Raw genomic sequence first — 24,340 nt, 5'->3', positions numbered from 1 at the left:
TGTCACTTTGACCGTATTTATCTATCTACTGTCTATCTATCTATCGATCGATCTAGCCGCCTTCGTCTTGGTGCTCTTATGGTCGTTTCGTTAACTTGCAAGGCTTCCCGCACACAGCTTCGCATAACATCGATCCCGACAGGGCGTGCGATCTGCCGACTTTTTCTCTGTTTTATAGCTCGAGCATGTACTCAGTTGCGGTAGATCTGTTCATGACGCACACTCGCTTGGAACGCAGATGTTCTGTACTTTGTATGGACCGTTCCTTCGTGGGCGCCGCCATGTTTCGTAGGTAGTGGCGTGATCTATGGGCTGTCGGCATGCTGGATTGTGCGAGCGCTCCGGCCGTGTTGCATGCGAGATATACGCGCGCGGCAGTTTCACGCGGTTGTATAAGCGCTCGCGCGGTCTATTTAGTATGACGCGGCGAGTTCTACTTGGCAAACAGTTCTTAAAATGAAATTATAGGGTTTTACGTGCCAAAACCACGATCTGATTATGAGGCACGCCGCAGTGGGGGACTCCGGAATAATTTGGAACACCGGGGGTTCTTTAACGTGCACCTAAATCTAAGAATACCGGTGTGTTCACCTTTCACCCCCATCTAAATCGGCCGCCGTGGCCGGGATTCGATCCCGCGACCTCGTGCTCAGCAGCCCAACACCATATAGCCACTAAGCAACCACTGCAGGGTGCGAAACAGTTCTGTGAGGCAAACAGAAGTATGTCCGCTTTCCGAAATACGCCCCTTTTACGGAGATTGCGTCCTGAAACATAGCCGTCAGATTGTTTTTATGCGAACCCCTTTGGATAATAATGTTTTACAGGGCGAAACAGGAATGCCTAAGCACAAGCTTATATGTATCATGCTGGTTTACTAGCCGCAGTGATCGCTGCATTGAGCAACGCCATCGGCCTCATGCAGGAGGCTAATGGACACATAGCTAGGGATGTTAATTCTACTAGACTTGAAATGCGTGAGAGCGATACCAGGGGCCGGCGCAAATAGGGGCTTGGGTGTTTCTGGGTTGCATTGGGTTGGCCGTACACGATCATTCTTATGTTTTAGTTCCGCGATAAGCGATCAATTTTTTTTCAATTCAATTCAATTTATTTTGCGAGAGATGCATACAAAAACGGGTGACAAAAGCATCTGGGCCCTTAGCAATTTGCTAGTTCGGGATCAGATTGTGAGAAGACATTGCAATTCACGCTGCCAATTCACACACAGCCACAATAGTTCACAACACGTAGTAGATACGCCGCAGCTGATAATGCAGGTCGCATGTTTGCGCAGTCAAGAGAATTCTCGCATACTGTAGTTACCGCTACGCCGGAAGGCTCCACAGTGAGCCTTTGATGATGGTTGTATGAACTGACACCACGTAAATTTCACGGAGGACGAGCTAGAACATCTCCAAATTGTTCCGCGCCACGAGAGGCACTCGAACCCACGACTTTTGTTGGCGTTACCATGGTGATACCATGTGGCATGACGCCACCATCGATTTTGGTGCCATTGAATTTTCCGGTCGGTCACGTTTCCAACCCATCAGCCATCTAAATTTTTCCCCTTAAAAACAGGCAGGCTCAACTCCAGTTGACATCCGCGTAAAGCGAATCATTCTTGTGGAATTGGCTCGTGAACCATTGTTTGTCCATACGAAGTGTTCTTTTTGAGGTATAAATATTAGTATTAAAAAGCAGCATGTTATGCGAACTACTGATCTTATTTGCAATGAATTATAGACAGGCTGGATATTATGTGCACACATTTACATGCAGTACATGATACATAAACTATTTGCCAAAATTTTCAGCTGTGGATCCATAGTGCCTTGTTAAACTCGTGGTGTATGTGATGCGTCGCTTTCTTCTCGTGCATCTGGAGGTCTAAACGCACGAAGCGTCTCAACGCGTCAGCTTGGCCGCGGGAAAAGTGTTCTATGCCGCTTGCCGAAGCTTGCGTCCATGGCGCTCGGCGTTAGAGGCCAGATACGTGCGCAAAAAGTGCCTCGAACTCGGCAAGAAAGCTTCACTTTAAGAAACCGAAAATCTAAGAAGACTTTAAGATCAACCACCGCACATAGCGAGCCTATACATGCAAGCGCCGTAGCCGCACAGAGATATCAAATCAGCACACGCGATATATAAAAGGCAAATTAACTACTGTTCACGCGGAATTTATTGATTCACTGACTGATCGACCGTATGAAAAGAAGGACAGCGGTTGGTGTCTGGGGATTAAAATTTTTATACCAGTGTCACACGGTGCATTTTTTCGCCACCGTCGATTCAGACCGGGATCAAAATTTTCCGACCGCGATAGGGTTCCTTCCCTCTCAGCTTGCGCAAAGGAGCCAATTGGGATCGAAAAATTCCATCCCGGTAGGACTCGAGCACGATAGAAAATGCACCGTGTGAAACCCGTCTTGGTGATCATGAGTTCACTCGCTACGCTCAAACAGTGCTCGTACAGGGACATAGCTTTCTTATAGTCGTTTAATATGAAACCCGCCAGCAGCAAACACTTCAACCAACCAACTAATGTATTAATGCAGTTAATCTGGTTCCGGCACCAGTGCGCAAGTGTTACTGCTACGCCGCACAGCTGAACGGGCCTGTGGTCGCCGCCGCACTTGTGGTTTGTTGTATAACTAGCGATAGTTTAAAAGGCCTTGCACACAGGTCAAAATTCTTGTCATTGCTGCTTCTACGTTAAACTTTAATTATTATCTTAGCAAAATATTTGAACGGCAGTTCAAGAAATCGCCGGGAGGGCATTTATGGTTGCGCAAGATACGCTGCATTCGACAATGTACTACAGCCTTGGCTCCAATAGCAACGTTCTCTTTCAGCTCCTCTTCTGCTGAGCGCAACGTCGCGGAATCGAATCCCGGCCACGGGGGCCGCATTTCGATGGGGGCGAAATGCAGAAAACACGCGTGTACCTACATTTAGGTGCACCCAGGTGGTCCAAATAAATCTGGAGTCCCCCACTACGGCGTGCCTCATAATCATATGGCGGTTTTGACACGTAAAACCCGATAATTTATTATTATTAGTAGTAGTAGTAGTAGTAGTAGTAGTAGTAGTAGTAGTAGTAGTAGTAGTAGTAATTAGGGCACTCCGACCAACGATGCTACTGAAATAACAACCCCCAAGGATCAAAGTGGCGTGTAATTTGGACATTTTTTACCAAAACGCTCGTGGACTTCGCACCAAAGCACGTGAATTTTTTTGCAATGTGATCTCATCTTTTTTTTTTCCTATTTTTGTTGTTTCTGAAACTTGGCTGTGTGGTGACATTTCGTCTTCAGACTTCTTTCCACCGCACTACAACGTCTTCCGCAGTGACCGGGACTTCAGTGGGTCTCAACAAAAAGGTGGTGGCGTGCTGATTGCAGTTGACAATTCACTGAAATGTGTACGGCGCATCGATATAGAAAGTGTACGGGAGTCGATATGGCTAGAAGTCAGCCTAGCCCGATGTGAAAAATTGTTGATTGGATCGTTCTATGTACAGCCGAATATTTCCCCTGTTTTGTATGACGAGCTCATCTCTTCCATTGAAAGTGTAATATCCTCCCATAGTAAGCACAAAGTAATTCTTCTCGGTGATTTTAATACACCAGGTATTGATTGGAACACACTTAGATATTCTCATTACAATCATTACACAGAGAAGAAATGCAGCCTGTTGTTCGACTTTCTGTCTTTTTGTTCCCTTCAACAGCATAACTTAATCACTAATTCCTGTGGCAACGTCTTAGATCTTTGCATCTCGAATGCTCAGGTTTTAGATGTCTCTCGTTCCGAAATTTTCCTTGTGCGTACCGATAAGTTTCATCCGCCACTAAAGATAACTGCCTCTGTGTCAGCACTGAGGCAGAGCTCCTCCAGCGGCGTAAATGAATCCCCACGTTTTGCTTTCAAGCGTGGTGATTATCTTGGTTTATATAATTCCTTGTCCACCACCGACTGGTCACTGGTTACAGACAAAAGCAATGTTAATGACCAAGTAGATCAGTTTACAGAGCTAGTTCTGAGCAGTATGCGCAAATACATTCACCAGTACAGGCCTAGACGCTCTAGATATCCCCACTGGTTTTCGTCTGAACTCATAATTGCCCTAAAGCGTAAAGATCGCGCACACCGAAAATCCAGAATTCCGTTGCCTAATGAGTACAGAGAAGAATTCCGCTTTTTTCGAGCTCTCTGTAAACGTCTCTATAAGCGGGATCAAGATTCATATATGGCATTCTTGGAAATTAGCGCCTCCGACCGGCCGGCAGAATTTTGGAAGTATATCCGTAAGGCGTTCCAATAAACATGGAGAGGGTTTTCACTTACTTGACTCTAGAGGGGCAGAAGTTCAAGCAGTCGCGGATTGTTTTGCATCCCATTTCTCTTCCATATATAAAGATGCAGGTTTCAACGCTGGTGTCAATCAGCAGCACACGACGGTTCCTACATCTAGTGCGGTGTTGTTTGATGAAGAGCTTGTCCACGAATGCCTTAGGCGCTTGAAGCCTTCCCTATCCTGCGGCCCTGACGGCATCCCCTCCGCAATTCTAAAAGCTTACGGCAATATATTTGCTCCTGTATTGACATCTATATTTAATAACTCTTTGACTACTTCCACTTTCCCTCACATGTGGAAAACTTCTCGTGTTTTTCCTGTATATAAGTCTGGATGTAAATCAGATGTGTCGAATTATCGCCCAATTTCTCTTCTCTGTGCTACGTCCAAGATTTTTGAGCGTGCTCTTCACAACATATTGTCTTTTACTGTGAAGAACTCGCTCATTCCGAATCAGCATGGATTTCTCACCGGCCGCTCCACTATCACAAATCTCGCAAGTTTCATGACACAGATCTCCACGCCGGTACTTCAAAGGGGGCAAGTTGACACCATTTACTGTGATCTCAGCAAGGCTTTTGATGTAGTCAGCCACTCGCTGCTTCTGATCAAGCTTACGCACCTTGATGTTGACTCGTCAGTTGTGAATCTCTTGCGCAGTTATCTTCTTGATAGATCGTGTTATATTAACGTCAATGGCCAAACATCTTTTAGGGGCGAAGCTCCTTATAGCGGCACCCGTTCCGTCCCCGTCGTCGTAGTAGTAGTGTGTAACCAGTCTGAGAAAAATAATTCCGAAGTTGTGTCCGTAGTGCGGAATCGAACCAGGGACCCCTCGCTTCCGAGCGCGCGGCGTTAGCCCACTACGCCACGAAGCGGACATGGACACACGCACCACGATGGCAATAAATACCCAACATTAACGAAAGGCCGCGTTTCTAGCGCGTTTCTAACGCGTTTGTGCTAGCGCGTTACGGCCCGTGTAAGAAGCTGGTGTAAGACGCTGTGGCCTCTCCGCCTTACCTTGAACGCGTTTCGAACGCGCTGCCCAAAGCGGTGGCAAGTCAAGTTCAAGTCGAGGAGCGTTTATGAGTACAGGGGGTATACTCTCTCAGCAGTCATGTGATGGCGTCGGCAAACGCGGTGCACGTTCCGGCATGTGTAAATGGCTGCGTAAGACGCTGTGGCCACTGCCCCTTACTAGAGAGTCTTCTAGTTCACTATACTAGAGAGTACTGCACGTTTCTAACGCGTTTGTGCTAGCATCCCCTTAAGCGGGAGATCCGATGATTCCCTCCGGAGCTTCGCCCACTCATCATCATTCACCCCGTGGATATGCTGTGATTTTTTTCTTACTTGGCAACTAGCGGCGTCCCTCAAGGATCAGTATTAGGACCACTCCTTTTTTTTATTTTAAAGACGATAGTCTTTCTTGGGGAACTTAAACGCTGAAAATTTGGTTTGTCTGTCTGTCTGTCACCCGATTCAGCCACCCGGCCAAAGTTTGACCACTTCTTTACCGCCCACACTACTTAAACTGGTACGGCTGTACATACTTGTGAACGTTATCGATCACAAAGTAAATATTACGCATATCTGAGGCGCAACATCACTAGGTAAGTATTAGGAGGTGTGTTCCTTTAATAGAAAATACATAGATACGTAACTCTAAAGACCGTAGTTTCTTAAGCTGCGCTGAAAATGCCATGCTATGCTCGCCGACGAACGACGTTCCCCGACTGCGCGCCGACGAGCGCCCTCTGCCATGGAGGAAGGAAACCCTCTGCACAAGCTCATGTTTCCCGATGTATTGCCAGATGGCGTCCATGTCTCACGCAGCGCCTCCTCAATTTTATCAATGCCAGCCAGATGCGGCCGATTCTACATAAAGGAAGCGCTGTCTGAGGCAGGGCAAAACATAAATGGCCGCTTGCTGAAATAATGCGGTAAAATTAAATCTGTTCAAACAAACCTTCATGCCAGGACGGAAATGGTGCGAGAACAGCATCACGGGTGGCCGCGGATCAGACCAGCACTCATGTAGTACGGCCTGCAGAAGACTATCGTCTTTCGACGACATTTGCAGCGAAGCACGCAGATACGCGGCAAATTTTTTTTATTAATGACGTTCTTTCTGTTATTCGGAACTCTTCTTTCCTTCTATATGCCGATGACATCAAGATTTTAAAGAAAATTCACACTGTTGATGACTGTCGCGCCCTGCAGTCTGACCTGTTTTCCTTTTCTAAATGGTGCAAGGATAATAACCTTACCTTGATTGCTGCTAAGACCAAAGTCATGACTTTCACACGCAAAACAGCAAGTATTTCTTTTTCTTATTCTATAGATTCTGTGCCGTTGTGTAAGGTCTGCGAGATCAATGATCTTGGTGTACTTTTTGATGCAACCTTACACTTTTCGGCTCACACTAAACGTGTTGCAATGCGGGGTATGCGCTCTCTTGGTTCTGTATGCAGACTATCGAGGGAATTCAAGTCTCCTACACCGTTCCGCAAATTATACACAACCATCTGTCCTTCCTCAACTCGAATATGCGTCGGTCGTCTGGAATGGCTCTTCTAGATCCAACAGTGACATTATAGATCGTGTCCAGAAAAAGTTTCTAAGCATATATAATCACCGCTTTGCAAACCTGGACATTGCACCCTGTACTAGCACTGTTGGATTGTCATTGCCTTCACTTCGCGACCGACGTAATCGCGCTGACCTTCTGTTTCTCTTTAACTCCTTCACGGTAACCTCACGTGTCCCGAACTTCTCAGCTGTGTCATGTTCCGTATCCCACGCAAGATCACCAGAGAACATAGACCTTTCCATGTTCGTGCCTGTCATCACGAACACTCAACTGTCCACAGAATACAAAATCTTTATAACGCTTACTTTCGTGAACTTGATATCTTTCATAACTCCTTGTCATCGTTCCTTTCCGAGCTTTGCCTTGTTTTATAATTTCATGTATTGTTCAAGTGCCCTTCTCCTCCTTTTTCTTTTTTATTTACTTTGCGCTTTGTTGTCGGTACTCTCTTCTTTTCACAATTTTTATTTTTATTCATTTATTGTTTAATGATTTTTCCCTGAGTGTTTGTTTTTGGTTTGTAATGTATGCGTGCGCCAGCACTCAGACCTTAGGGTTGTTCCTGGGCACGTTAAATAAACATGATTGATTATTATTATTATTATTATTATTATTATTATTATTATTATTATTATTATTATTATTATTATTATTATTATTATTATTATTATTATTATTATTATTATTATTATTATTATTATTATTATTCGCGTTTGACACCCTGAACCACCAAATCTTGTTAAGTAAACTGTATTTTTTGGGATTTCGTGGACCCTTTTACAACATTCTCAAAATTTACTTGAGCAAGCGATTTCAAGTGGTAGCTACTAATGATAAGGGCGTTTTCAGTTCTAAGTTGTCGCTGAATGCGGGTGTACCGCTGGGGTCAATTTTATCGCCATTGTTGTTTAACATCTTCGTTAATGACTTTCCTTTGGCGATTTCCAAATGTTCTGTGTTCCAGTATGCTGACGACACTGTGTTACTAGCAAAACATCTATCTTACAAAATGTCAACTGAAATGTTGCAAAATGACGTGTACATATGCGATGCTTTGGTTCAGTAACAATGGAATGGCTGTCAATGCCCAAAAAACACAACTGGTATGTTTTCGCTCTCCACTCAAGACTACTGTGACTAACTTGCCTCTCTACTTACATAAGTCTAACTGTCTTCCTTGTAAGTGTACTCCTATTCCATACGTAGATTGTGTTAAATATCTTGGAATATTTTTCGATAGCAACTTATCATGGCAACATCACTTATCACTCATTTGTTCAAAACTGAGGTCAGTCGCTTGGCTGATGTTTAATATGAAAAGTACTGCGCCTCTCTCTGTAAAAAAATTGATTGTGCATGCATTGGGCTATAGTGTATTGAGATATGGTATTACGGTCTTCGGATTCTGTTCGGATCGTTGGAGATGCAGGGTAGACAAGATTATAAAAAATATCCTTATAAATGTTGCCTACAATTCCCAAACAGTAACAGCTGCAAATATCTTCCGTGAACTTGGTCTGCCTAATTTTCATTCTTTGCTCGTTGAAACAGTTGTCATAAAACACTTTTGGACTTCCGCTTTCAAACAAAAAATACCTCCACAAGGGAACTTCGTAAACACGTCCGCTATATGGTTCCTCGTTCATCCACAAAGTATGGTGCGGCCAGACGCTGTGCATATGTGCCGGACATGTTTAACAAGTTACCCAATGAAATTTTTAACGCTACTTCAAAAAGCATGCTGAAAGAACTATTGAAGGAGTCATGGTGAAACTGACTTCCACAACACTTTGGCATCGTAATTTTCACAGCTTCAACTTCTGTTTCACGTAGAATAACCAAATGTTATCTTATTTTTTTTTCTAGTCATTTTTTCTTTGTCTTTCTGTCTCATCAACATCTTTCTATTTACCGTTTGCATCATGTTCATGGCACGGTCCTACAAGCCAATTGAGGCTTAGACCGGCCTGTTTGTGTTGCTCTGTATTTTTGGTGAATAAACATTATTATTATTATTATTATTATTATTATTATTATTATTATTATTATTATTATTATTATTATTATTATTATTATTATATTGTCCCGATTAGTCCCGCAGCATGGCGCCCAGTAAGGACGCATGCTTGCTCTGCTCGTGCCCTTTTTTCGGAAAGCAGCAGTTTTTTCGCTGTGAAAAGTGTGAAAAACGTGTGCATGCGAAATGTGTGACCTGGCGAGACGACGAACTGGATCTTTTGAAGTCGGGATCGCGCTCCTTTTGCTGCAATTTGTGTGAGTTGAATCAGCAGGGTGTTAAGCCTAGCGACAACGACCCGACGGCGTGCTCCCTGCAGCTTTCCCTTTCCCGAACTGGTTCTCCCTTCTCCTCTTGTGCCCCACCGGGTGACCTTGACGGCAGCCTGGCAGGTCTGCGGCGCCTCCTTCTCGACGCGCTGGAGGGAATCTCGTTCCTGAGCGAAGAAGTTTCCCAACTGCGAGAGGAGAATGAACGCCTTCGTAAGGACCATTCCCGCGGCGTGGAGCAACAGACCCAAGTCGTCGCCTCCCTTCGAGCGGAGGTTCGTTGCCTGCGCGACGAGCTGTCGCGACGTGCAACTGCCATGCCTGTGAAGACACCTGCCGACTCCGGAAAGTCATCCACCCTTACTACTTCTACTCCTGCCTCAACGCGAGCTAATGTACCTGTGTTACAACGCACTGCTGAACGACGAGATGCTGTTTCCCCACGTGATTTCGCTTCGTCCACTGAAAAAGCACCCGAGACTACACAAAAAAACAAGAGTCCTGCCTCGGTTGGAGCGCGAAAGACTTCCACATTATCTGTAGCTCAACGGCAGCATCGACCTAAGGCTATTTTTGTTTCTAATTTGAGCTCTGAAACAACCTCTTCCGACCTGACCAACCACTTAAAGGCCTTGAATATTTCTCCCCTGTCCTGCCGACGACTTAGAACTAAATATCAATCGTATTCTTCTTTTCATGTAGCCGTTGATGAAGAAGCCCTTCAGCGCTTGAACGACCCGTCAATGTGGCCAATGGGTTGCTTGTTCAAGCCGTTCCGTGGTGTGCTACACGATGACATGATTCATGCTACTGAAATAACAACCCCCAAGGATCAAAGTGGCGTGTAATTTCGAAATTTTTTACCAAAACGCTCGCGGACTTCGCACCAAAGCACGCGAATTTTTTTGCAATGTAATCTCATCTTCTTTTCCTATTTTTGTTATTTCTGAAACTTGGCTGTGTGGTGACATTTCGTCTTCAGACTTCTTTCCACCGCACTACAACGTCTTCCGCAGTGCGGAAGACGTTGCCGTGAGGTTCCGTATGACTGTCAACGGCGATGAAATCGTCGCCTCGCTCCGTACGCTGTATGTGCGAGTGAAAGGACGCGAGGGATGCGCGCTTTCACGGGGAGCGAACGCACGTCGGAGAGCAAACGCGCGTTCAGCGCCATGCTCCCTGAAGGGCTGCGGAGTTAAGCGTCTCTTTCCTCCTTTCCATATATAGAGAGCAAACGCAACTTTTTCCGTCGCGCGAAAGGTTGTGGGGGGACGGGAGGGAGGGAGGGGAGGCGACGTTTAGCTGCGGCATCAAATACGTATTTATATAAAAACGCCTCGGGCGTTCGGTGCGAACGCAGGCAAAACGCCGACGGCGTCGACAACAGTTCTGCGCGTTGCTGGTGCTGCTGCGTGTCCAAGTTTATACAGCTGATAAAACTACTATCCGTACTCTGTATAGCTATCTACTAATTTGCTATTGCAATTGGTGCTTCGCCTTACAAATTTTTGCTACGCCGGGCACCTGAATGCGCCTGTGGTCGCCGCCACATTTGTGGTTTGTCGCTGAACTAGTGATAGTTTAGAAGCACTGCACATAGGTCAAAATTCTTGTCAATGCTTCTTTTGCTTTATGATTTAGGTATATATTTGCGAAATATTGCAAGAACCGTCACAGAAATAACCACAACATCATTTATGGTTGTGCAAGATAGCCTGCAATCAGCAAGGTGCCAAACTTTGTCTCCGTCAACAACTCCCTCGTCAGGTTTGCTACGTAGTGCACCCCTTTGATCTATAGATCTGAGAATTGTATACAATCTCCGCCCACAAAAACGCCGCACACGAGACCTTTACCTCTGAAACAGAGCAGAGCCAGCAGTCCGCTCACAGCTTAATGAATTTGCTCTGATAATGTAAGTACTGGGCTAATTGGGAAAACGTAGAGGGTAGCTTTAGCGTACGCTAAATACGATAAAGGCCACAGCCTGCCTGCTCAGAAGACATACACTCATTAAATTCCTTGACATTCTCAATCGAATACGTTGTTACTTCCTATTGTTTTCTCCCACCAAAGGTCGTAGTTTCGACTCACACTAAAGGTCGTCGGTTTGAGTGCCTTAATTAACTATATTGCGAGCGCTCATCCGCATCATTGTGCGAGAGTAGCTTCGCGGCCATGCTCCGGCCAACACCGCCATTGCGTCCCTGCGCGCTCCTCCTCCCAATTTGAGCGAGATCATTCAAGAAGAACTGGCGTCCATGCCAAATGCCACACGTTCTTGGTCCCCTGCGCCTGTTTGTGCGCCTTCTTATGCAGAGGTTGCACCGCGGCCACCGGTACCAGTTCTATATGCACCTGCTGCCGTTGTCTGCGACCACCTGGCCTGCATGGCAGCGAAGGCCCCCGTACAACCATACGACTCTACCTGGCGCCCTTCCCGCCCAGTATATTTCTACTGTGGCATACGTGGTCATATAACTCGTTTCTGCCGCCGGTGCCAGCAAAATGAACGACGTGGCTATTGCGTCTATGAGACGGACTATGTGCCCAAATCTGACGCCTGCGTTCCAGGACCCTATATATCCTCGTCACGTCGCTCGCCCTCACGTCCGCTGTCCCAAGTCATATCCCAGTCTTCTCGCTCACCCAGTCGACGTTCCCCGTCACCGTTCCGCCCTACTTCATCGCCCTTGCGTTGTGCCTCCAATTCTCTCGACAACCATTTGGAAAACTATATAGAAGCTACAGTTCTTGCAGGAGAATCAGCTTGTTCGCGCACTGTCATAACTCCTCCTGCTCGCCCGACATATTTACTCGCTGTTTGTGTGCAAGGTGTTTCCGTCGATGTCCTTATAGACACTGCGAGCTGCCGTATGTTATTCATCGCGAACTATGCTTCCGTCTACGAAAAGTGCGAACTCCGTATGTTGGCCCCGTCTTGTGTGGCGCCAATGACAGTCCGATTTATCCTACCGGACAGGGCACCGAGCGTGTCCTCACCGACGGAATTCGCAATCATATGTAGCTCACTGTGCTTTCTTCGTGTGCTCATCCGATCATCTTAAGCAGGCTGTCTCGCGCTTCGTTTAAATACAAGGGCTCTGCCTTCGCACCGGGCGCCGTCTTACAATATCTTAATTAAGGTAGAGTAAATTGAGGCACTCAAGCCCACGGCCTTTGTTGGTGGCACCATCTGTCATGGTGGCTTCATGAATCATTCTAATGCGTTGTTAGTTCCTATTGTTTTCTCCCACCAAAGTTGGTTCGAATCCCACGAAAGGTCGTTGGGGCCAGTGCTTAAATTAATTCTATCTTATTTAAGGTGGAGGTAATTAGGGCACTCGAACCCACGACCTGTTTTGGTTGCACCATGGTGGCACCATGTGGCTTAGTCGAGCAACGCCAAAAGCCCTTCCTTTAGGTCCTCGTCATGTATGCGCTTAACCGTTCCTGCAAGCTGAATTCCACTTTATGGGTCGATATGGGCACACCAAATGGAGCACCCATGACTGAAAACAATTTGCCACTGGCTCAGAATCACGTTCTCCATCCGCCAATAATCAATGTAGTCGTGTAAAATACTTTTGATATGTTTCACCTGGCTACATTCAGGAGATGTCGGTCAAATGTTATCGAAGGCGTAACCAGCACCTTTCTTTTTTAATAAAGGGATTACTTTTGCGAGTCTCCATTCCAGAGGAATCTTCGAAATCTTAACGGAATGGTTTACCATGGTAAGCAATGCGTGAGGCGATATCTAAAATAATGGCTTTATTTTTGGAGTAGTAATGCCATCAGGACCTGGCGCTGAAATGGACAGCTGGCTGCTACGAAACTGTAGCTTCTTCAAAGTCTTCACCATGAGTAGGTGGCGTAGCGTGATAGATCAAAATAGGCTTAAAGTGGCTTTGTAGACATTTAGCTATACCTTCCAACCACAGCGTTGAGGTTTATTTGTGCCGGAATGATCTTTATATTTCTCTGGAATCTAAAGAGTGATTTTGTGTTGGTGGCCTTAGGAAGAATTGCCTACAATCGAAGCTTTCTTTGGATTTGGCAACTGTTCTTTTAAATGTTGCAGCCGCAAACTTATGGTCTACCCAAAAACCAAGGCACTGCTTAAGAAGTAGTTATCTTAATGGCGCCATTCTTACCCTGTAATTGCGTGAGGACTATGTGTTCCATCAAGGGTTAGAAGACCCTCTTTTAGTGAAGCGCACAGTGAATCGAGGTTTATTTACGGAGTCATCTAAAGCACAAAATAAATTTCTGGCCTTACGTTCTTTTTTTATCATCTGGATAATTAGGTAAAGCCGTGCGTACCACCTTTTTAATTGTGCTGAAATTAGAAAAAGTATTCGAATGCATAGCAATTTGAGTCAACGCGCATACAAGCTCAAAAAATACAGGAAGATGATCATTGTTTGTGCCCGGGTTTATAATAACAGGTTAGAACTAAGTATATGACGGAAAATGACTGATTACAAACAAATGTGGATGTTCTTGCGTTTCTGCATGATAAATTATTGTTGGCAGCCTAATCCCACAAACGTTTATCCCTTCAATCAGTCTTAAAACGCCAAGAAATGTGATGATAGTTGAAATCACAGGCCAAAATTGTTTCTGATTCTGAATCATCATCATCATCATCATCATGAGCCTATATTTATGTCCACTGCAGCACGAAGGCCTCTCCCTGTGATCTCAAATTACCCGTGTCTTGCGCTAGCTGATTCCAACTTGCGCCTCTGAATACGGATTCTGAATCCCTGCGGGGCTGACTGGGGGCAGACTGAACTCCAATTGACATCCACGTAAAGTGAAGCATTCTTGTGGGATTGGCTCGTGAACCATGGGTTTGTCCATACGAAGTGTTCATTTTGAGGTATAAATATTCGTATTAAAAAGCAGCATGCTATGCGAACAATTGATCTTACTTGCAGTGAATTACAGACAGGCTGGATATTATATACACTTATTTACATGCAGTACAAGATAGGTAAATTATTTGTCAAAATTTTCAGTTGTGGATCCATAGTGCCTTGTTAAACTCGTGGTGTTTGTGATGCGTCGCTTTCTTCTAGTGCATCTGGAGGTCTAAACGCACGAAGCGTCTCAACGCGTCAGCTCAGCCGCGATAAAGGCGGTTCTATGCCGCTTGCCGAAGCATACGTCTGTGGCATTCGACGTTAGCGGCCAGACACGTACAGAAGAGTGCCTCGCACTCGGCAAGAAAGCTTCACTTTAAGAAACCGAAAACACGAGAAGACTTTAAGAACAACCACCGCATGCACAGAGAGATCAAGTCAGCACAACGGATGTATAAAAAGGCAATTTAACTACTGTTCACACGGAATTTATTGATTCACTGACTGATCGACCGTATGAAAAGAAGGACAGCGGTTGGTGTCTGACGATAAAAATTTTTATACCAGTGTCACACGGTGCATTTTTTCGCCACCGTCGATGCAGACCGGGATCAAAATTTTCCGACCGCGATAGGGTTCCTTCCCTCTCAGCTTGCGCAAAGGAGCCAATTGCGATCGAAAAAAAGTTGTCGCAGTTTCACCTGAAAGGCGAAGCATCAATTGCGATAGCAAATTTGTAGAGAGCTATACGGAGTAATGATAGTAGCTTTAACAGCTGTATAAACTTGGACATGCAGCAGCACCGGCAACACGCAGAACTGTTGTCGACGCCGTCGGCGTTTTGCCCGCGTTCGCACAAAATGCGCGCGGCGTTGGTGAGTGTTGCCGGAGCCTCTGATATAAATAGGCACTTGGTGCCGCAGCTAAACGTCGCCTCCCTTCTCTCCCCCTCCCCCCCACGGCCTTTTCGTGCGTCAGAAGAAGGCGCGTTTGCTCTACATATATGGTGATGGTAAAGGAGGAAAGAGACGCCTACTTCTGCAGCCCTTAAGGGAGCACGACACAGAACGCGCGTTTGTTCTCCGCCGTGCGTTCACTCCCCGTGAAAGCGCGCGTCCCTCGCGCCCTTTCACTCGCACATACAGCGTTCGGCGACGCGCGGTGACGATTTCATCTCCATTGACGTCATACGAAACCTCACGGCGACGGCGACGGCGACGCCGACGGCAGAAATCTGCTTTGGAGTGTCCATATAATTGCTATCGCAATAAAATTCCATCCCGGTAGGACTCGAGCACGATAGAAAATGCACCGTGTGAAACCCGTCTTGGTGATCATGAGTTCACTCGCTACGCTCAAACAGTGCTCGTACGGGACATAGCTTTCTTATAGTCCTTTAGTATGAAACCCGCCAGCAGCAAACACTTCAACCAACCAACTAATGTATCTGTGTCTGTGGTCGTGTCTGTGGTCGCAGCCGCACTTGTGGTTTGTTGTATAACTAGCGATAGTTTAAAAGACTCTTGTCAGTGCTGCTTTTGCACTTTAGTTTAATTATTATCCTCGCGAAATATTTCAACGGCAGTCCAAGAAACAACCAGAACAGCATTTATAGTTGCGTAAGAAAGGCTGCATTCCACGAGGTACTACAGCCTTAGCTCCAATAGCAGGTGAAGGGAATGTTTCAACCGTGGACGTGCACTCCTTGAATGAATGGATCAAAGAATTACGAACAAGTTCCAACCAGAAACGCGCAGTGCGCGGGCTCTTTGCTGTGAAACAGAGACGAACGAGCCGTCTTCATAAATTTGGTCTGATAATGTAAATACGGGGCTATTACTTGAAAATAAAGGAAAGTCAAGTGTCCTTGCTAAAGACAACATCGGCGTACGTGGTTGTTCAATTTATTTATAGATTGAATGTTGATTATATGTGTCTGTTCTGTCTCTTCTTCTTGTTTATTATTCACCTAATTCGTATCTTAACCGCATCGCATTTCACGCGAAATTACAATGATGTCCAACGAGTCTCCTTGGCCGTCCAGCAAAACGTAGGAGACGCACGCTCTATTCTTCAGGAGTCTCGGAAGTCGTGCATCTGTGTTGGACCACTCTCTTGCACTAGGGCCCCAAACGTTGCTGGACCTTCTGCGGCTCCTTGCGGGCAGGACACGAACACCGGATTTAGGCGAAACAGGCCTCGCGAGCTGGGCTTGGCTTGGCATGCTGCTTAACGCGCGCCCGCACACTCACTGGCCCACCGAACACGCGCGCCCTCGACGGGCTTGCGTTTGTTCTCTTCACCATCGACATCTGTCTTTCGACGCGGCGGCATGTCGCCATTACGAATCTCTGACGGCTGATTCACACTACGCCGACATGAGAACGACTTTGGTCTGCCGACTGATGACGCGTCAGTTTGCAGGACGGGAAATGTTGTAGCCAATGATATCAAGGAAGGAAAACGCTGTCGCCAACAGTCGGCAGACCAAAATCGGTGCCGTGTCGGCCTACAGTGTGAATCAGCACTTAGGGGCCATTTATAGTCTGGCGTTTCCAGCGTGCCAGGCAGCAGCAGGCGATGTAGGATTCTATAAGCCGGAGACGCCACAATCGCCGAAGATTGGAGCCCTGTATATTTCGGCGCGTGGAAAGCCGCTGTCGCGCGGCGATCATGCGTTGTCGCAATGCATCCGCACAGGCGCACGGCCAGCGAGCGCCTTACAGCGATGGCTATATTAGTCCAGGTGGGAACCTAGAAAACGCCCGGTTCCGTAAATCTGACTTTCAAGCTGAGCCAAGGTCAAACTGGGACTTAGCCTGCCTAATGCGTTTCGGACACGCATGCGCCGCGGCGCAACAGCAAACAATTAATAAAATATTTTTTTAAAAAGTTCTCTGGGCCTTAATATTTTGATATAAGACTGCTTTGTTGCCCCTGGAGAAATATCTTCCCAGCAATGCATATGTGTTTAAAAGTGAAGCTGACTATAAGGGGATCGTTGTGAGCTTGGTTTTTCGAGCGAAGCTGGTATTCCCTCGCAAGTTTCGGTGGTGGTGGTATAGGGGTAGGGGTCACGCTAAAACCCTATCGAAAACCTGTCGCAAACTGGCGCCTCGTTCACTTGGTATATACTGAAATTGGCATGGAAGGGTACGAACCTATGACTAACATGACTGATAGCTCATGACATCAATAATATCACATGCTATTCAGTTACGTCGCAATTAACGATAACAAAATCACGTGTCAATTGCGCGTATGACACGGGTCAAAAACGTGTGACACCAGCAATCAATTGGACATGCGAGTATGAGCCAGGGATAAGCGGGTATGAGCCAGGGACAAGAAATAAAGAAACAAAGGAAGGAAAGAAGGAAAGAATAAAGAAAGAGAAGGAAAGAAAGAAATCACGTTTGGCTAATACCGGGGCCGCACATTTCAGCTCCGCTAGCTTACCATCTGTGCGGGGTGCAGGGACGGTGCGTTTGAGTAAGGGCGCCACGAACTCGCTCGGGACAGGACTCGTCGTCGACTTGCCGATTCTAGCGCAAGGGTTTCCAAAGCCCAGGCGATATGTCAGCGAAGAGCCGCGGACCCCGAGTTGCGGGAGCGCGATGTTGAGGCCAAACGTCAGCGAAGAGCCGCCGACCCTGAGTTGGGCAAAGGAAGCGGAACGCCTGCGACAGCGTCGTCTTGCCACAAGCTTCGCCTACCCCGTTTTCTCGACAGGGGAAGGGCTGGTTTTCCTACGTTGTGTGTTGCAGTGAAGCCTACTCAAAGAAAAATGCGATGTGACCGGGACCCGATAACGCTATCGCGTTCCACTATTGAAGGCGAAGCTTAAGCGTCTTCCCTCTTTCGTTTGGCGAAAGCGCCAACTCAGCACGCTCTCTTCGGTGTACCCGAATTGTAGGACCAGCATGCTGCCGGCCAGCCAAGATTGCGCGCGATGTGATATCAGCATCAAATGAAACGCGAACGGCGGAGAGCGTAGCAGAAAGTACAGTGCACACCGTCCAGTCATTCACCATTGACAGGCGCGCCCATCCTGTTTACTGCACGATGACGCTACCCTGCTTCGTTTCTGGTGTCCTTATTTTATTCTAAAACTGGAAAATTAAAAAAGTAAAACATGCAGAAACTAAAATATTGACGCATGTACGCCCGTGAGCAAAAGTATACGGACCACACGGTCGCCGAAAAAAACTGAATTTCTTCCTAATTAACAAGCAAGAACTGGAATAGACGAGTGCACTGAAAACTTCGCAATGCCAAGGTTGGACAGCCATCCTAAATTTCAAGTTGCCTTCCAAGGCAGAGGGGAAAAAAATCTGCCTTATGGCGCAACCCCTGGTCCATATACTTTTCCTCATGGGCGTAGGTGTTTGTCTTTCCTCGGTGACCGCTTTTCATCGGCTAACAAATGTTAAACGTTATCGCTCGGTGCAGGACACGTATGCGTGCATCGGAAGTTTCTCTAATGTTATCGATGCTTTTATCCGTTCTCTGTTGTCACCGGCGCTTATGTCATCTGATTGTATGAGCGACGCGAATTGTGTAGTACTTTCTGGAAGACAAGCGGGCACCAGCGATTACTCTGGAACGTTCGATGACTCACGAATAAAAGCTTTACCCGCCGATCAGATTTTCCTACGATCGCCGACTGCGTTCGGCGCTATCGTTGTTCTTTGAGTGTAGCTTATTTTTGTGGGCACAAACTAGCCCAATAACAAGCTAGTTTCGTCATTCACAGCTTTGCTGCTGTTTTATTGCGATAGCAATTATATGGACACTCAAAAGCAGATTTCTGCCGTCGGCGTCGCCGTCGCCGTCGCCGTGAAGTTCCGTATGACGTCAATAGAGATGAAATCGTCGCCGCGCGCCGAACGCTGTATGTGCGAGTGAAAGGGCGCGAGGGGCGCGCGCTTTCACGGGGAGTGAACGCACGGCTGAGAACAAACGCGCGTTCGGCGCCGTGCTCGCTTAAGGGCTGCAGAAGTAGGCGTCTCTTTCCTCCTTTACAATCACCATATATGTAGAGCAAACGCGCCTTCTTCCGACGCGCGAGAGGCCGTGGGGGAGGGGGAGGGAAGGGAGGCGACGTTTAGCTGCGGCACCAAGTGCCTATTTATATCAGAGGCTCCGGCAACAGTCACCAACGCCGCACGCATTTTGAGCGAACGCGGGCAAAACGCCGACGGCGTCGACAACAGTTCTGCGTGTTGCCGGTGCTGCTGCATGTCCAAGTTTATACAGCTGATAAAGCTACTATCATTACTCCGTATAGCTCTCTACAACTTTGCTATCGCAATTGATGCTTCGCCTTTCAGGTGAAACTGCGACAACTTTTGAAACCCTCCAGCAGCAAACGCGTCCACCAACCAACAACCAGCCAATCCAGTAACACAGATAATGTGCTGCCGGCGCCAGCGTGCAAATGTTACTGCTACGCTGGGCAGCTGAACGTGCTCGTGGTCGCCACCGTACGTATTTGTGGTTGGACGTAATACTAGCAATAGTTTAAAATACCTGCACAGAGACCAAAATTTTTTTATTACTACTTGTGCTTTACGGTATATTTATATCTTCGTGAAATATTGTAACGGTGGTCACAGAATTATCAAGAACAACATTCATGGTTGCGTAACATAGCCCGCATTCAGCAAGGTGCACATATTCGGCTCCATGAACAATCTCCGTGGTGAACATTCGGGGTGCACCCTTTTTTAATCTATACATCTAACAATTATGAACAAGCTCCACCCACAAAAAAAGCACTGCACGTACCTATATCTTTGAAACACAGCCAAGCCAGTAGTCCACTCACAGATTAATGAATTTGCTCTCATAATGTAAATACTGGCTGATTGGAAAATAAAAACTTCACGGACGCGATTATGATGCTCCCTGATGCGAAATTGAGCGCAGCCGCTTACGTGTTTTCTTTTCGCGATATATTGGCTGGCGCGGACAATCTGTCTCGTGCGGCGCGTTGCAAACGGAGACAGAGAAATAAATGAGATGCGAAAGGCGGAGAGGTTAACCGGGAGGTAGATCTCCAGTTCGCTACCCTGCACTGGGGAAGGAGTAAGGGGAGACAGTAAGATAAAGAAAAAATGCACACACGTAGAAAGAAAGGGAGATGAAAAAAAGGACAAAACACATGTGCACGAATTCCTTGCTAATCTGGAGATCGCCAGAGGTGGCGTGCGGTGAACGCGGGGGCGCAATTCACAGCAGCCGGCGCAGACAGGTCTCTGTCTGCGCCGGCTGCTGATCTTTGTTTCCATACAGACGACGCGCGCTACTCTGGCGCCATCTCGTAGCCATCGTCAGTCTTGCGTGGCACTACGCATTTCTTCTCACGCATTCGCCAAACCCTCCTCCTCCGCATTCCGCCTCATGGTTCCGCTGCACCCTCCTCCTGCGCTCACCTCCTCACGCTTTCTTGGATATCGCCGTGTTTCACCTTCCGCTGCGCTCCGCGTTCGCTTTCATCCTTCGCGGTGCTCGTTCGCTCGGTTACGAGGCACAACGCCGACGCTCGCCGACGGAACGGATGCCTAAGCGGCGCTCTAAAAGGAAAGTCCATGCTAAAGAAGACAAGGTCGACGTACCTGGTTGTTTAAATTATTTATTGATTTAAATGCTGATGAGATGTGTCTATTGTGTCTCTTTTACAGCGAAGCTGTTAAGGGCTCACTATTCGATGGTCGCGTCCGGATGTCACAATATTCGATTATATAAAACTTTCAACACTGGCATGGATTCCGCGAAAAATATTCTTGCACCTTCTTCTGCTGTTATTTGTGAGTCAACGGTTGTGTTTGAGCCTCAGGCGCACATTTCTTCTGAGCAATAAACAGTTGTTATTCACACAAATCTAATAACTTCATAACCTATTTAAGTATCAGTGACACTAAATTTTAAGGGACACAATTTTCTTGGAAACAATAAAACTATGGTTGTTGTTTATTAAAAACTAATTATTTCACGACGACACTTTCGAGTTTGGCTGACACGAAATTCTAAAATTTGGTATGGTACATTCGCAATGAGTAATTTTATTTTTATATATATTTAGGATAATTCTTTCTTTCGTAAGGTTATTCAAATAATCTGAGGTAAAAAAGTTAGAGGATAGGAGACACAAATCGAGGTTCAATAAGTGAAACACACAAATGCACAAAGGTCTTTTCAAGCTAGAAGAAAAAAGAATCTTCGGCCCTTCCACTCAGTCAAGATAGTTAACCAGCGAAGCGGAAGCGTGCGGCCCCGGTGTTTATCACTGGGTTAATCCCGAGGGTTCATTAAAGTATTTCTCAATTACGAGGTTACACACACGTTCGGCTGCGACGTAGAGAACGACGTCACTGACGGTATGCCCGCAGTCCACCGTTGTCGCTTGCGTTCGATGTCATCAGTTTGCTCGGCGGCGTGGTTAGCGGCATTCGCCCGCCGTTGCCGCTTACGATTCTTCGAAATTGCTTCAAAATTAAATCTGTCCGTTACGTAAGACAATGAATGGCTCATACCCCCCTTAAGAAATGGCTCATACCCCCGTAAACGCGGCCTCCCCATTACGACGACAGAAGAGAAGTGAAATTATACGCTGGAATGATGAGCGGCAACGCAGCCAGCTGGGAAGGCGACGACGATGACGAACGCGGGAGCATTGGAACGAGCGCGTGCCGAGCACGAGCACAACACGAGGGGCGCCAACGAGCCAGCTGCGGAAGAAGACGACGCCGCTCGAGCCAATGCGGATGATGAAAGTTTTCTGGTAACAGGCGATTTCGCCTAGCCATATACAATTTCGCTTAGATATATAAAGCTTCGCTTTAAAAGGGTTAGGCAAATCCATGAAGAGCATATCATTAACTTGCTACATTGAAGGCCTTACTTTTGGTACGCATATAACGCCCGCGTCGCATTTCCCTCTACAGTTCACAGTATAGTTGTTAGTGGTAGAACTAAAACCCCACAACATCTCCAATACGTGCTTTATCGTGCACCTAATGGTCTCGGAAGGAATGGCCGACCCATAGCCGTAGAGCTTGCAAACACCGTCTCGGTCTATACCAATTTTTCTAAACGTCCTTGGTTTACATGATGGAGGAGGTTTACATCGACATCGCATACATCGACAGAAACATGCCCTCTGAGTGACGCCTTTGAAGAAGACGCTTCGCGGCGCCACTGCAGTATTCAAGAGGTCAGCTCAAGCATAGTTTCCAAGCAATATTACTATAGTTGGTGACAACCTAAGAATAGAAGTTTATGCGTCCGCTGTGCAACTCAAACACGATTCGCATGGATCACAATACAACTTATTCACCAGTAGGCACACGTACAACTGTGGTATGAACATTGAGCACATGTTCACACGTGCAATGCATCATACTTGATATAAACGAAGCAAGAGCAAACACATGTGTACAGTACATACAATGTCGTTTTATTGGTCATATATATGGTACTGAGGTGCGGACTTCGTTTTCCCTTCATTACAACTGCCTTGTGATCAGTGCAGCGGCACGGCGACGCCGGCAAGCGGACCCAGAGGCGGCGAGAGCGCGGGAAGTGGCGGCAAAACGCCGGAAGCGTTCTCTACGTGAGGTTGGTGGCACCGATGCTCAGTTCAAGCGCGATCTTTGCGAGCCCTCAGCTCCGGGTCCGCATGCCGGCGTTGCAGTGCTGCTGCAGCTTCGCGAGCCCTAGACTCCGGGTCCGCTTGTTGTCTGCGTCGCCGTGCTGCAGCAGCTTTGCGAGCCCTCGACTCCGCTTGCAATTGAGCCGCCACTCTCACCTTTTCATCCATAGCGGGCGCACCGTTAACAGAAGCAACCGTTATCATCCATGGCTGAAGAGAGAAAGAGAGCGCGCGTCGCGAACGAGCGCTTATATAGCCCTTGTGCACCGCAGCGCCCCTAGCGGACTCCATGCAAACCAGAGCTACAGACAACGACGACGACGAGGGAGGGACAAGGCACGGCCCTAAGGTGCTTCGCCCCTAAAAAATCCGGCAGATCCCACGCCCTGTGGGAATCGATGTTGTGCGAAGTAGTGTGCGGGCAGCCCACCAAGTTAACGAAATGACCATGAGAACACCAAGACGTAGGCGGCTCTTTCATGAACTACATGACATGCATGTCAAGACATTCATGTAATGTGTCCTCGGGAGTACCTTCAGCTACACCCAAGAGACCTTAAGGCGAAAGCCTTACCGCCATATTCAGAAATGCAACTTAGCTTGAAGCCCATGCTTGACTTGATTTAAAGGACGCCTGGCGTGAACATGCCATGGACACTCATTGCGTTTGCTTCGGCACGTTCACAATAGGCGTCACTTAAGTCAAGCATGGACTTGAAGCGAAGTTGCATTTCTGAATACGGGGGTTAGTCATGCTCATGACTATGACTTCGACCATCAACCTTTAGCCTTTTCCTTCTCTTAGTACCACACCCGAACCCATCCCATTGGTTTTTTAGTGTTAATCTTTTTCCGCTGAGTCATTCTCATTTTTGCTGAGTCATGGTCATGACTATGACTTCTACCACAATCCTTTAGTGTTTCCTTCCCTTAGTGCCCACGTCCGAGCCCATTTCAGATGTTTTTGAGTTAATATTTTTTCGCTGAGTAATTGTCATTTTTGCTTAGTCATGGTCATGACTATGACTTCTACCATCATCCTTTAGTGTTTCCTTCACTTAGTGCCCACGTCAGAACACATTTCAGTGCCTTTTTAGTGTTAACCTTTTTTTCGCTGAGTCATTGTCATTTATGCTGAGTCATACTCATGACTATGATTTCTACCATAATCCTTTATTGGTTCCTTCACTTAGTGAAGGAAATTGCAGTGGTTTTTGAGTACTAATATTTTTTCGCTGAGTGATTGTCATTTTTGCTGAGTCATGCTCATGACTATAACTTCTACCAGCATTCTTTAGTGTTTCCTTCGCTTAGTACCCACGTCCGAACCCATTTCAGTTGTTTTTGAGTGTTAATTTTTTTCGCTGGGTTATTGTTGTTACAATGAAGACGCCGATATGCGAAAGCCGTTTATTGCAGCTCATGGCAGAAACACATATGACACGACACAGCTTGGTCGCCGCGCTTTTAACACGATAACAGCGCCAACAAAGGATGCGCGCGCAGGCTCTGCGCACTGAACAGCGAGGGCAGATATCGTCACCAGCCACGTTTGACGCGATGACAAC

This window comes from Dermacentor silvarum, chromosome 5, assembly GCF_013339745.2.
Source record: "Dermacentor silvarum isolate Dsil-2018 chromosome 5, BIME_Dsil_1.4, whole genome shotgun sequence".
NCBI classification, from domain to species: domain Eukaryota; kingdom Metazoa; phylum Arthropoda; class Arachnida; order Ixodida; family Ixodidae; genus Dermacentor; species Dermacentor silvarum.
This window is presented reverse-complemented; position numbering follows the sequence as displayed.